Here is a 13,319-nt window from a genome sequence, read left to right on the forward strand (position 1 = left end):
ATCGATGTCTCTCCCATCATATAGGAGGGATAGATCCCATCTACATCACTCACATCCCTTTGTATAATTCGTTACATACCTAGTAATCGCCTTTATAGTTCACCCAGTTACGGGTGACGCTTGATGAAGCCAAAGTACATAACTCCTTATGTAGGGATCCATGGTGACTTCAGGTCCAAGGACTAGCAGTCATACTAATAGCCGCATGAGAAAGTATATGACACTCATATAACGATCCATGATACTTTCTCATGGCGGGTCATTCAGTATACATTCTCTAATGCATACCCATGTGTCAACTTGATATCTCTATATCCATAACTTGTGAGATCAAGTCATTGAGTTGACCTACATGCTTGTCTTATTCCATTAACATTGTCCCTGAATGTTAATACTCAACTAGGAATGATTGAGAGTAGTGTTCCCTATATCATCTCACTATCGATTCAACCAATCGAATGATATAGGTAAGAACCTTCTACTCAGGGACGTTATTATACTTATTTTATTTGGCACCAATACAAGTAAGCATATTAACCAAAACAAATGCCTTTATTTATAAGAATATGATACAACAAGTCCATAATATCATCATCAAATGATTGGCTCTAGGGCTCTAACTAACACGACGTTTGTTCAAGAATATGTCCGTCGAATTATAGGGGCTCTAAATCATTCTGTGACAGGGATCCTTCAACAACTGAGAGAGGGTTGTTATCTACCCAGGGAACCTCCTTCTCTATTCATAAACCGTCGCAGACTCAACAAAGAATTATCCGAAGTTTTAACGAGTCATTTTGAGTAAGCATGGCTATGTATTTAAAAAGATTGGTAATGAAATGACTTGCAATGAAAAGACTTGTAATGAAAGGAATTGTAACTGAATGATCTGTAATTAAGTGGTTGCAATATCAGGAGAAAGTTTGATACTTACCTATTTTCTTTCCAGTTTGTATTAACTTGGGATTGCTTCCTTTGAAATGCTTCTGAGAACTAAGCATAAGTGCTACTTTGTTCAAGAATTCCTTCCTTATTCTTCGGAATTAGATCTTGTTTTAATAAACTCCTTTGTTGATAATATCTTCCTTGACCATATAATTTCGAGCAATAAAATTTCTCATAATCTCCCTAAAATTCGATTAGGTAGGCATGTGTAGAGTATCATTCATACTTCAGAAGAACAGGTAATTCTGAGCGATATTATATGAGGAACTTCATGGAATTTCTGAGCTCTTAACTGAGTATAATACTCCGTGTGATTTTAAATAAAGAGCTCCATGTAATCGGGCCTCCAGATAGGGAATGTAATTTTGACAAGTTATATATATATATATATATATACGGAATCCCCCTCGAACCTTGGCTCTTGATTTAGCGTGTAATACCAAATGATTTTTGTGAAGAAATCTGCGTAACTTTGAATTTACATTGACAATATAATCCCGGTCGATTATGCTTTTATGATAGTTTAAAGTCTCCGGTCCTCCCATGAAGACTCGTCCGGGCTGTTTCATGAGTTTCCAGGTCGACTATGCATTTGTGATAGTTTAAAGTCTCTGGTTCCTCCCATGAAGATTCGTCCGGGCTGTTTCATGAGATTCCCCGATCGACTATGCATTTGTGATAGTTTAAAGTCTCCGGTTCCTCCCATGAAGACCCGTCCGGGCTGTTTTATGAGATTTCCCAATCGACAATGCATTTGTGATAGTTTAAAGTCTCCGGTTCCTCCCGTGAAGACCCGTCCGGGCTGTTTCATGAGATTTCCAGACCGACTATGCATTTGTGATAGTTTAAAGTCTCCGGTTCCTCCCATGAAAACCCGTCCGAGCTATTTCATGAGATTTCCCGATCGACTATGCATTTGTGATAGTTTAAAGTCTCTGGTTCCTCCCATGAAGACCCGTCCGGGCTGTTTCATGAGATTTCCCGATCGACTATGCATTTGTGATAGTTTAAAGTCTTCGTTTCCTCCCATGAAGACCCGTCCGGGCTGTTTCATGAGATTTCCTGATCGACTATGCATTTGTGATCATTTAAAATCTCCGGTTCCTCCCATGAGGATCCGTATGGGCTGTTTCATGAGATTTCCCGATCGACTATGCATTTGTGATAGTTTAACGTCTCCGGTTCCTCCCATGAAGACCCATCCGGGCTGTTTCATGAGATTATCTGATCGACTATGTTTTTATGCAAAACTAAAATGCTTGCACTAACCTTGTAATGGTTTAATGATTCTGAGCTTTTCTTAAGGAAATTGGATAGGTCCTTCATTAAGGCTCCCAATTGTTGATCGCTTGAATAGATTGCAAATGTTCGCCCAATAATTGTCAAACTGTTTGAACCACATTTATTTCTCGGGAGATGTTTGTCTTGCATTCTATCTATTGAGTGGAATAGAGTACACAAACTATAAGCATACTTGTTATTAGTTCGATGAGAAATTGCTTCAAATAATTTTGATTTGTTCCTTTAGATGTATTCTTGAATGATATGATCTTGTTAGGTTCGGTAAGGCTGTAAATGATGTGCACTCCAGGGACGCTCGAGAATTCTTCCTTCAGTATCCTGGATATAATATGAACCCGATGTAAGTTTTTCTACCACTTTGTAAGGTCGTCCCCATCATGGTGCTAACTTGCTGACATCCCCAACGGGTTTAACATGCTTCCATACTAGATCTCCTACTTGGAAAAATCTTGGGATAACTCTCCAGTTATAATTTTGCCTCATTCATTATCGATATGAGGTGAGACGAGCTGCAGCCTTGTCTCTGATTTCCTCTATCAGGTCTAGCTCCATTAGTCGTCGACCAGCATTGTCTTCATCATATAACTATTTTCTATCAGATTCTACTCCCACTTCGATGGGAATTACTGCTTCTCTTCCATAAACTAATTGAAAAGGAGTAATTCCTGTAGCTTCTCGAGGTGTAGTACGATATGCCCAAAGAACACTGGGTAATTCATCTACCCAGCTACCTCTAACATGATCTAGTTTGGTTTTTAAACCCCTTATAATTTCTCTATTGGTTACTTCTCCTTGACCATTACTTTGTGGATACGCCACGGAGGTGAATGCCTGAATAATACCATAACTTCTGCACCAGTCTAGGATTTTGTCTCTCTGAAATTGCCTTCCATTATCAGAAACTAATTTATGAGGAATACCGAATCTGCATATGATATTTTTCCATAGGAATTTAATAACTGCATCTTCAGTAATCCTAGCAAGTGGTTCCGCTCCTACCCATTTAGAGAAATAGTCTACTGCTACTAATAAAAACCTTCTTTGTGCAGTTTCCATAGGAAATGAGCTCACTATATCCATGCCCCACTGATCAAAGGGACAGGAGACTATAGAGGTCTTTAACAATTGCATTGGATGAAGTGGAATATTCTGATGTTTCTGACAAGAAATACAAGTTCTTACCAATTTGTTAGCATCCTTGTGTAGAGTAGTCCAGAAATATCCTGCTAATAAAATTCTGCGAGCTAAGGATCTCCCTCCTATATGACTGCCACACGAGCCTTGATGAACCTCCTTTAGAATAAATTTTATATCTTCTGTGCTAATACACTTGAGAAAAGGTCTAGAGAAAGCTCTTTTATATAATTGTTCCCCTATCATGGTATACTGAGCAGCTCGCTTCTTAAATATCCTTGCTTGTTCTACATTACTTAGAAGAATACCCTGCTGTAACTACAATATGATTTGTGCCCTCCAGTCACCCTGCATTTCTACGTCAGCTTGTCTTTCAATACAAGATATTAACAGAGTCTGTTCTACTGGCCAATCCAAATTCCATGGTGTTATAGAAGAGGCCAATTTAGCTAATTCATCCGCTGCTGATTTTCAGATCAAGGAACTTTTTGTATATTCACGTCTTGAAATTGAGACTTCAACTTATCAAATGCCTCAGCATATAACTTGAGCCTATCATTATTAATTTCAAAGTTACCTGATAATTGTTGGGCTGCTAATTGAGAATCAAAATATATTAGGACCCGAGCTGCCCCTATATGCCAAGCAGCCTGCAATTCGGCTATCAATGTTTCATATTCCGCTTCATTGTTGGTGGCTCTATAATTGAACCTGATAGAAAGTTGCAGTCTATCTTCCCTTGGAGATATAAGAAGTACACTGATTCCGCTACCTTGTCTAGTTGAGGAGTCATCCACAAAAACTTTCCAAGTGTTCTCTTCCTCGGGACCCTGAACTTCTATAATGAAATCTGCTAGAGCTTGTGCCTTGATAGCTGAGCGGGGCTGATACTATATATCATACTCACTAAGTTCGATCGTCCATTTGATCAACCGACCTGATGCCTCCGGGTTGAGTAGCACTCGTCCGAGAGTACTGTTGGTCAATACAACAATTGCATGTGCTAAAAAATATGGGCGCAACCTTCGGGCAATCAACACGAATGCATAGGCCAACTTCTCTAGTGTAGTATATCTACACTCGGCTCCTTTTAATAAATGGCTAGAAAAATATATAGGTTGTTGTTCTTTCCTTTCTTGCCTAACTAATACAGAGCCCACAGTGTTCTCATTAGATGACAAATACACCCAGAGGGTCTCTCCTACTATTGGCTTATCTAATACAGGAAGGGTAGACAAGTAATCTCTTAATTCTTGGAAGGCTTTATCACATTCCTCATTCCATTGAAATTTGTTCGCCTTCCGGAGTATTTTAAAGAAATGGAAGCTACGATCGGCCAACCTAGAAATCAATCTAGACAAGGCTGTAATCCGGCCGGTAAGTCTTTGAGCTTCCCTCATGTTGCGCGGCGGCTCCATGTTCTGAAGTGCCTTGATTTTGCTCGGGTTGGCCTCTATTCCTCGCTCGGACAACATATACCCCAGGAACTTTCCCCCTTTTGCTCCGAATAGACATTTGTCAGGGTTTAGCTTGAGTCCATATTGCCTCAGTGTCTTGTAGGTCTCCTCTACATCCCTGCACAGATAAATAGCTTGAAGAGACATAATTATGATATCATCGACATATACTTCCATATTTCTTCCAATCTGCCTCTAGAAGACCTTATTCATAAGCCTTTGATAAGTCGCTCCTGCATTTTTTAGTCTAAAGGGCATGCCATTATAACAATAAGTACCTTCAGATGTTATAAAACTGACCTTTTCTTGATCCTTCTTAGCTAGGGGGACCTGATGATAGCCCTGATAAGCATCCAGCATAGAGATGTATTAACATCCAACGGTAGAATCTACCAATTGATCATTCCGAGGTAGCGGATAATAATCTTTCGGGCAAGCTTTGTTGAGATCCCGAAAATCAATAAATACCCACCATTTGTTTCCTGGCTTAGAGACTAAGACCACATTAGCTAGCCAGCTAGGAAACTATACCTCCCTGATGTAGCTAGCTTCCATGAGTTTAGTTCCTTCTTCCTTGATGATTTGGTTCTGCTCTGCACTAAAATTTATTTTCCTTTGTATGACCGGTCGGGCATCTGGAAAGACATGCAAAGAATGCTCCATTACTGCAGGGGAAACGCCCGTGACCTCTTTGGGCGTCCAGGCAAAGACATCATTATTCTTCTTCAAGCACTACACCAGCTCGACTTTCAGCGTAGGATCAAGATCAGCCGCGACATAAGTAGTAGCTTTAGGTTGACCGATCTAAATATGGACTTCTTCCTTTTCTTCATACACCAGAACAGGCGACTTTTCTTGAATGACATTGACTTCCATTCGTTGAATTTTTCAAGCAGCATTAGCTTCAGTCCAAACGATCTCTACATAACATTTATGGGTTGTCTTCTAATCACCTTGCACTTCCCCGACCTGGTCATCAATAGGAAATTTAATTTTTTGACAAAAAGTAGAAGCGACCGCCCTAAACTCATTTAGGGCCGGTCGACCCAGTATCACATTATAAGAGGACAGGGCATCCACCGCCATAAAATAAGATCTTGTTCTCATTAGGGGCTCCTCCCCTAGAGATATGGCCAACTTTATTTGATCGAGCGGTTGTACTTCATTACCAGTGAATCCATATAGAGGAGTTACCATCTGTTGAAGTTCGCTTGGGTCGATCTGTAATTGATCAAAAGCCTTCTTAAAGATAATATTGACAGAACTATCAATGTCCATAAAGGTACGAGAAATAGTATAATTGGCTATCATAACCTTGATTATTAATGCATCATCATGGGGTATCTCTACCCCCTCAAGATCTCTAGGTTCAAAACTTATTTCGGGACCATTTGCTCGTTCCATGCTCCACCCACAGCATGAATCTCAAGTCTCCGTGCATGTGCTTTTCTGGCCCTATTAGAATCTCCATCAGTGGGCCCGCCCGCGATCATACTGATATTGCCCCATGCGGCATTACTCCTGTTTTCTTCTTGTCGGGTTGTCATGGCTTCAGACCGAGTCTTCTCTGACACTTGACTTGTACCGGCCGGGGTAGGTAGTGCGTCCCGCCGAGGCTCGACCGGGTGATATTCCAATTTGAGCGGACTTTGCTGCCTAGGGTATTGCTGCCGATAATAGTTTTGTCTCTGATAACAATCCCTGTTTGCTCTTTTATTTCTCAAAACAAAATAGTCTTCAGTATGATGACTGCTGGTCTTGTGATAAGTGCACCATCTTCTCGGTGCCTCTGGCTGTATCTCCACATGTTGTACTACTTGCGGACGATATTCTGGATGATGATGAGGTGGATAAATTGCCCGTGGCCCCCTTGGTGGAGGAATAGGAGCAGTAGCCTTCTCCTTAACCAGAGTAGGAGAAGAAGTAGTGCCCTCCTTTCTGCGGGCAGCTTGAGCTTCTTCAACATTAATAAATTCAGTGGCACGTTTAATTAAGGAATCAAAATTGGCAGGAGGGTTTCTCACTAGATCTTTAAAGAAATCATTATCATTTAAATCTTGAGAGAAAGCGCTTACTAAGATTTCAGTAGTAGCATTGGGTACATCGATAGCTACCTGATTGAATCTTTTGATGTAGGCTCTGATGGACTCTTTGGATGCTTGTTTAATTTAAAATAAACTCCAAGGAGTCTTATGATACCTCTTGTTACTGGAAAAATGGTGTAGAAAAACCTTCTTGAAATCCTTAAATTTTCGGATAGATTTTTCTGGTAATCTATTGAACCAACGTTGTGCAGCTCCTCCGAGTGTAGTAAGGAACATCTGACATTTTACCCCATCAGAGAATTGTTGTAATAATGCTACATTCTCAAATTTCAATAGATGATCCTCTAGATCTGTAGTCCTAGTGTATTCGCCGATTTGTAAATTTTGATACCGCTTAGGAAGCGGATCATCCAGCACGCTTTGAGAGAATGGAGAAATGACTTTTTCCGGCGAGCTATCACTAGTTATCATTTTAACTTTACGCTTTTCTCTATCTGGTGCTTCTCCAGAAGATTCCTGAAATACAGGCCTTCATCCTCCCTGCTCCATAGGAGTACGAAGAAAGGCTCGCGGACGCCTTACCGGAGAAACCGTGGCTGGAGGAAAATATACATGTTCTTCCTCTTCCAGCTCCTTTCCCTTTCGGTGCTCAGTAGTTGAAATTTCTGGATTATGAGCTACATGCAGAGTGGCTCCAGTATGAGCTTGTTGTTGTTGCTGTTGTTGTTGTAGTGCCTTCTGCACATGAGTGTTGATGAGGAAATCTAGATCCTCATAGCTAATGGTGAGTAGATTTAATTTTCCAGCCTCTTCCATCTTGTAGTCTCAGATTCAGGTGAAGTTCCCACATACGGCGCCAAATTTGATCCTGCCTGAGAAGCTTGACAAAATGGAAAGTTGGGAGAAAACCTACTGCTGATGAAGAGTAATACCTGACTGAATACTGATCTGAGAAACCCAAAGCGGATCTAGGAGAATGAACTCAAAGAACGCCTTCCTTGTACGAAGACCCAAAAATTAAAGGAATGATTCGACGAAGAACACCAAGATCTGGAGCTTCGATGGCTTCCTGCGCACAAGAGAACCACCAACACTATCGTCAATGACCTAAGACCGGGGTGGGAATCCCTGGCTAGGCCCTCCGACGCTCAAGTCAGTGATCTCTCTTGGTGTGGAAGAAGGAAGAAGGAAGAAGAACAGTAGTGGAAAACTAGGGCTGTGAATGTGAGCAGTAATGTGAACTAACCTGGCCAACGGAGAGGATTCCTTGTTTTATACCACTTCATATAACCTCCGTAGTCATGAAGTGGGCCCCGGTTCATTAGAGTTTGTTATGAGATGACGTAAGCTGTGTACTTGTGGAAAATGGTTTTTAAGGAATCTTTTTTGAACCCCATATGTACCTTCTTTGTCGTCTGGCACCTGAGAAAAATCTAGAAGCCTTCCTCCCGCCAAATTAGCAAACCTGTTATACGATCACATACTATAAATATCTTCATTAAACTACTTTAATTGAAGTATTTACTTCTGTCCTGTTTCATAAGTTATTTCAGGGTGCATCTACCATCCCTTCTTGCCTTTCCTATCTTTTCTATATCATAGACAGCTTAATATAACATTGCTCCTTGTATCGGTCGAAATCAAACTCAGACTAGGTCCGGTCGATTACTATTACCTCTCATGATATTTCTTGGGCAATACTGGTCTGGACCCTTCTAAGTTTATTATCCTAGCTGATATTGGGCTGTATTTTATTAAGTATGTAATCTCGAGCAATATTGGCAGACCCTTTTCAAGGTATTATCCGGCCAAGACTAGCCTACCTCTCTCAAGGTATGTCTCGGTCGATATTGGTCTACCTACTTGGAAGTATATCTCGGCCGATATTGGCATTCCTCCCTGGAGCTATATCTCGGTCGAAATTGGCCTACCTCCCTTGAGGTATATCTCAATCGATATTGGCCTACCTCCCTTGAGGAGTATCTTAGCCGATATTGGCCTACCTTCCTGGAGGTATATCTCGGTCGATATTGGCCTGCCTCACTGGAGGTATGTCCCGATCGATATTGGCCTACCTCCTTTGAGGTATATCTCATTCGGTATTGGCCTACCTCCCTTGAGGTATATCTCGGTCGATATTGGCCAACCTCCTTTGAGGTATATCTCGGCCGATATTGGCCTATCTCTTTTAAGGTATATCCCGGTCGATATCAACCTATCTTCTTAACTCTGCTATCTCCTTTTTCTTTTTCACCAGGGATCCCCAAAACCTAACCCATATCAATAGGTAACTGCGAATTTTCATTAACATTTGATAAATATCAAGTAGTATACAATAGTGATGAAATGATAAGAGAAGTATAGATACAAGATTCCAAGTTCATTCAAATTTACTTAGAAAGTCTTTTGGAAGCTCCTAGTTAAGTTGTCGGTGAACTACAAATAACGGAGGAAGTTCTCCAGATAAATACCCCCTCTCTCTTAATTGTTGAATTACACCTTCAACAGAATGGGTGAGAGTTCCTACAATATGCCGAACATATTCTTTACCAAACTCAAGAGAATCCACATAGGATTTCCGCCTGCATTGCCAGCACTCTTCCTCACTTGCCTTATGTGTCTGAAATTCAGATTGTAGACTATCCTTCTCCCCCTATAAGGTAGCTTTCTCTACCTTAACATTATCTAGTTCTTTCAAGAATGAGCTTATTTGCAAGTCTTGGGATCATAATTTTTCCTGTTGTTGAAACAAGGCAAAATCTTTAGAAGTTAATTCTAGGGCTAACTCAGGAGACCTCGACCTATATGACAATTGAAGCTTGTCTAGAAGAGTGGTTTTGTGAGTAGCGTCTCAGAGAGCTTTATCCTTTAAGATCCTTTCAGCATCAAGTTGAGAATTAAGCCCTTGTAATTATAATTCTAAGCTTTTCTTTTCTTTTTCTCTAGACTATAGTAATTGGCGACAATCTTGTAGGGTTTTTTCTAGGCTAGCGTTGAGTTCAGTCTGTGAATTCACTTTATCACATAGTTGAATGAGTTCATTATTAGGGAGGTTGGAAGTAACTAGCAATTCGTCCACTTTGGCACGTAAATATTGATTATTCCTTTCTAAATCCTCAACTAGCTTACTCAAATTTAGGCTCGAAGAATAGAGCAGAATAGAACAACAACATGGCTACACTTTGTAGCTATAAATTAAGAAAGTTTAGTTAAAAACTTACCATGGTAGCTTGATGACTATAATTATCAGTACGTTCAGATATGGTATTTCTTTTCATATATTCTCTTGACAGTAACCAGGACTCAGCTATTTATCCTTTCAGCTGAAGTATCCCATATGAGGTAAGAATAGAAGTGTGACCAAGCTGAGATAGTAGCCCATGAAATTGTTTGAAGAGGAAAAAAGAGCTAGAAGAAGAGGTAAATTGTGAAGATGAAGGAGGAGGAAGTTCCGGAGTAGCCAATGAAGCCGGTGGAGATGGATCAAGAGATGAAAGACTAACCAATAAAGGATCATGTTCAATAGGTGTTCTAATAGGCTCAGAAGTAATTGATCTCCTGCAATGGGTTATTTTCACACAGAGCCTAGTAGAAGAAGAGGTTATAGCCTGAAGAAGGGAAACTGACCCACATGGATAGTTGGTGTTGCCTCAAGTGAATGAATAACAAGAGGAATAGCAAGAGACATAGGAATGAGAAGCCCTGGCCTCATCATATTTAGTGTAGAATTGGCATGAGTATGTGTATAAGGGGTGAGTTCCTTACCTTTATCATAGGAGATTTTAGAAGGAGTAATAGGAATATTCTCAAATGTAGCTATGGTAGAGGCAAGTGGACATATGGATGAAGCGCGAGGTTTCCTATGCTTCACAATGAAGGGATCTTCTTGGTCGGGTGAGCTTGAGGATTCCTGGGGTTGTCCAGATGGAGGTAGTACACTGAGGGAAGAAGAGGGGTTATTGAGACGACGATCCCTTAATAAATATTCCCCATTCTAGTCAAGACTGGCCATGTTAGACGAGTATTCTTGTACATAAAAGCGAGAATGACAGCATCAGCTAAAAAAAAAGAGAAATTCATGTTAGAAATAATATGAAAATGATCAAAAAACATATATAAGGAGAATAATCTTACTAAAGGGAATGTCCAAGGCTGTGTCGACTGGACTAAGACCAAAGGTAAATAATAAATCTTCGGCAATTAAGGCAGGCAAGTTAAACTTTACTCCTTTTAACTTTCCCATGGAAGACTGAAGAGCCGGATCTTCAAAAATATCGCCTAATTAGGGAATAGGGGGAAGGTTTCACTGTCAGGTTATTGGATATGGTGGAGGAGAAGGAAGATGCATAAAAAAATAAGTTGTCCCGCCATTCTCCCTGAGGGGGAATTCTATGGAATAAAGTGATTTTAGGACATGACTAAAACTTAAAAAGGCTATCTTCCACTTGGCAAGGAATGAAGAAATGGTGGAATAGTCGAGGAGATAAAGGAAAATTAAGTAAATGAGAAACGACAACGAAACCAACCATAATAGAGAATGATTGGGGAATGATCTAATTCAAGGGAATATCAAAATACCTACTAACAACAGCAAAAAAGGGATGAATGGGAAACTTGAAAGAACATAGGACTTATTCCTAGAAGAAGGGCACATTCTTTGGAGGAAGAAGATGAGGACAATCCTTGGAAGTAGGGGTGGCTAGGTACAGAGGAAAGCTATAATTCTTATTAAAGCTCATAGGCCTCCTATATTGTAAATCTGGAGGAGCATTGAGTATACCACTCATCGGGGATCAACATTGAAGGATTAGTAGGAACAAGAAGAACAACTAGTAGAAGGCGAAGAAGAAGAAATATGCACCCTAGAGGAAGAAGATGAAGTGTTAGGGATTTTCCTCTTTTTTCTCTTTAAAGGCCTTAGCAGGGTATTGAAAAAGGTGTTTTAAGGGGGAACATTAGTTCGAGGTGAAGAGAGAAGCGGGGTGAAAGGGGAACCGTTGGATGGATTGATAAGGCGGCCGACATAATGAGATAGGTATATTTCAGACATCATGGACACACGTGTCACCAATAGGAAAATAGTGTTGATAACCAATACAAAAGATTACGTTCCCAAGGTATTGAAGTCATTAATAAGGTTACACTTAAAAGTTCTAAGATCCAAAGAAAGATTGATATAAAATAAGAGTTATATACTTCTTGTATTATAAGTTTGGTCGGCCATTATTAACTGATCGAATTTTAAGACTAATCCAAAATATATATGTGTATATAAACTCGGTCAGCCATTCCTGGCTGATCTAGTCTGAAGGTTAGATAAAGATATATACATATATCTAAACTTGACCAGTCATTAAAGGCTGGTTGAGTATTAAGTTCAATTGAAGTTAAATATAAAAGCGAGCCTACCCGTCCGGTAACGGTCGGACAAAAGATTATTATCAAGAAATAATGTATAAATTAAAATAAGGATAATCTGCTTCTATAAGATAAATAAATGAAAACACTAAAGGCAATGGAACAAATCCCAGTGAATATTAAAACTTAAATGAATGCCAATTCTAAAAAGGAAAGTAACTCAACTCTCTAGTAAAAAAATCAAATCAACTAAAATCAACATAATGTCATACAAATCTCTGAGTTTTTAGTGAATAAGGACAGAAACAAATTGTGCAAATTGGTAAAACGTCATAAGAAAAGGTTGATATTTAGAACTGCTTTACATTACAGAAACATATTGAAAATTAGATAAAAAACTAGACCATCATGGGAAACAAATCAGGGGGTATGGTATCAAGAAATCTCTGACGATCGAGAAAATTAGTTGGAGGATCAGAAATTATATGTCCATTCTCTTTTAGTTGCTTTATACCCCCCCCCCCCTTCAACCCCATGAGTGAAAGCCCTGGCAATCGAATCAACAATAGGAGCATTGAATTCAGGAGATTCTAAAAGTTTTTTTTTCCTCTCAAATCAAGCATCTTCGCCCGCTTGATAATCTGACTGAGCATCTTGAGAGACTTTCAATTTAGACTCTTTGGAGGAAATATTTGCCTAAGCTATGGTTAAGGATGAACGCAGAAGGTCTAGCTCAGTGTCCCTAATAGCCAATTCTAAAGCATGAGCATCCTTCAGCGTTTGCAACTCATAGGATAATTAAGCATTCTTGGCGATATACTTATCTAGTTTGGACGTCAGTTCAGCGTGAAGGTTAGTCTCTGATTTAATTTAAGACTCAAAATTTTTTACAAAGAACTTCCATTGACTCAGATTCTTAGATCCTGCCTCAAGAATTTTACGAGTCTCTTGTAGTTGGGTGGACAACTCAAATATTTCTTTGGAGGCATGAGAAGAAGATGCTCCAGGAGTTTGCTACCTCAGTGTGTCATTTTCTTGAGCTAAATCATATAATTGGTGGGCCACACTCATATTAATG

This window comes from Zingiber officinale, chromosome 10A (assembly GCF_018446385.1).
Source record: "Zingiber officinale cultivar Zhangliang chromosome 10A, Zo_v1.1, whole genome shotgun sequence".
In the NCBI taxonomy this organism is placed as follows: domain Eukaryota; kingdom Viridiplantae; phylum Streptophyta; class Magnoliopsida; order Zingiberales; family Zingiberaceae; genus Zingiber; species Zingiber officinale.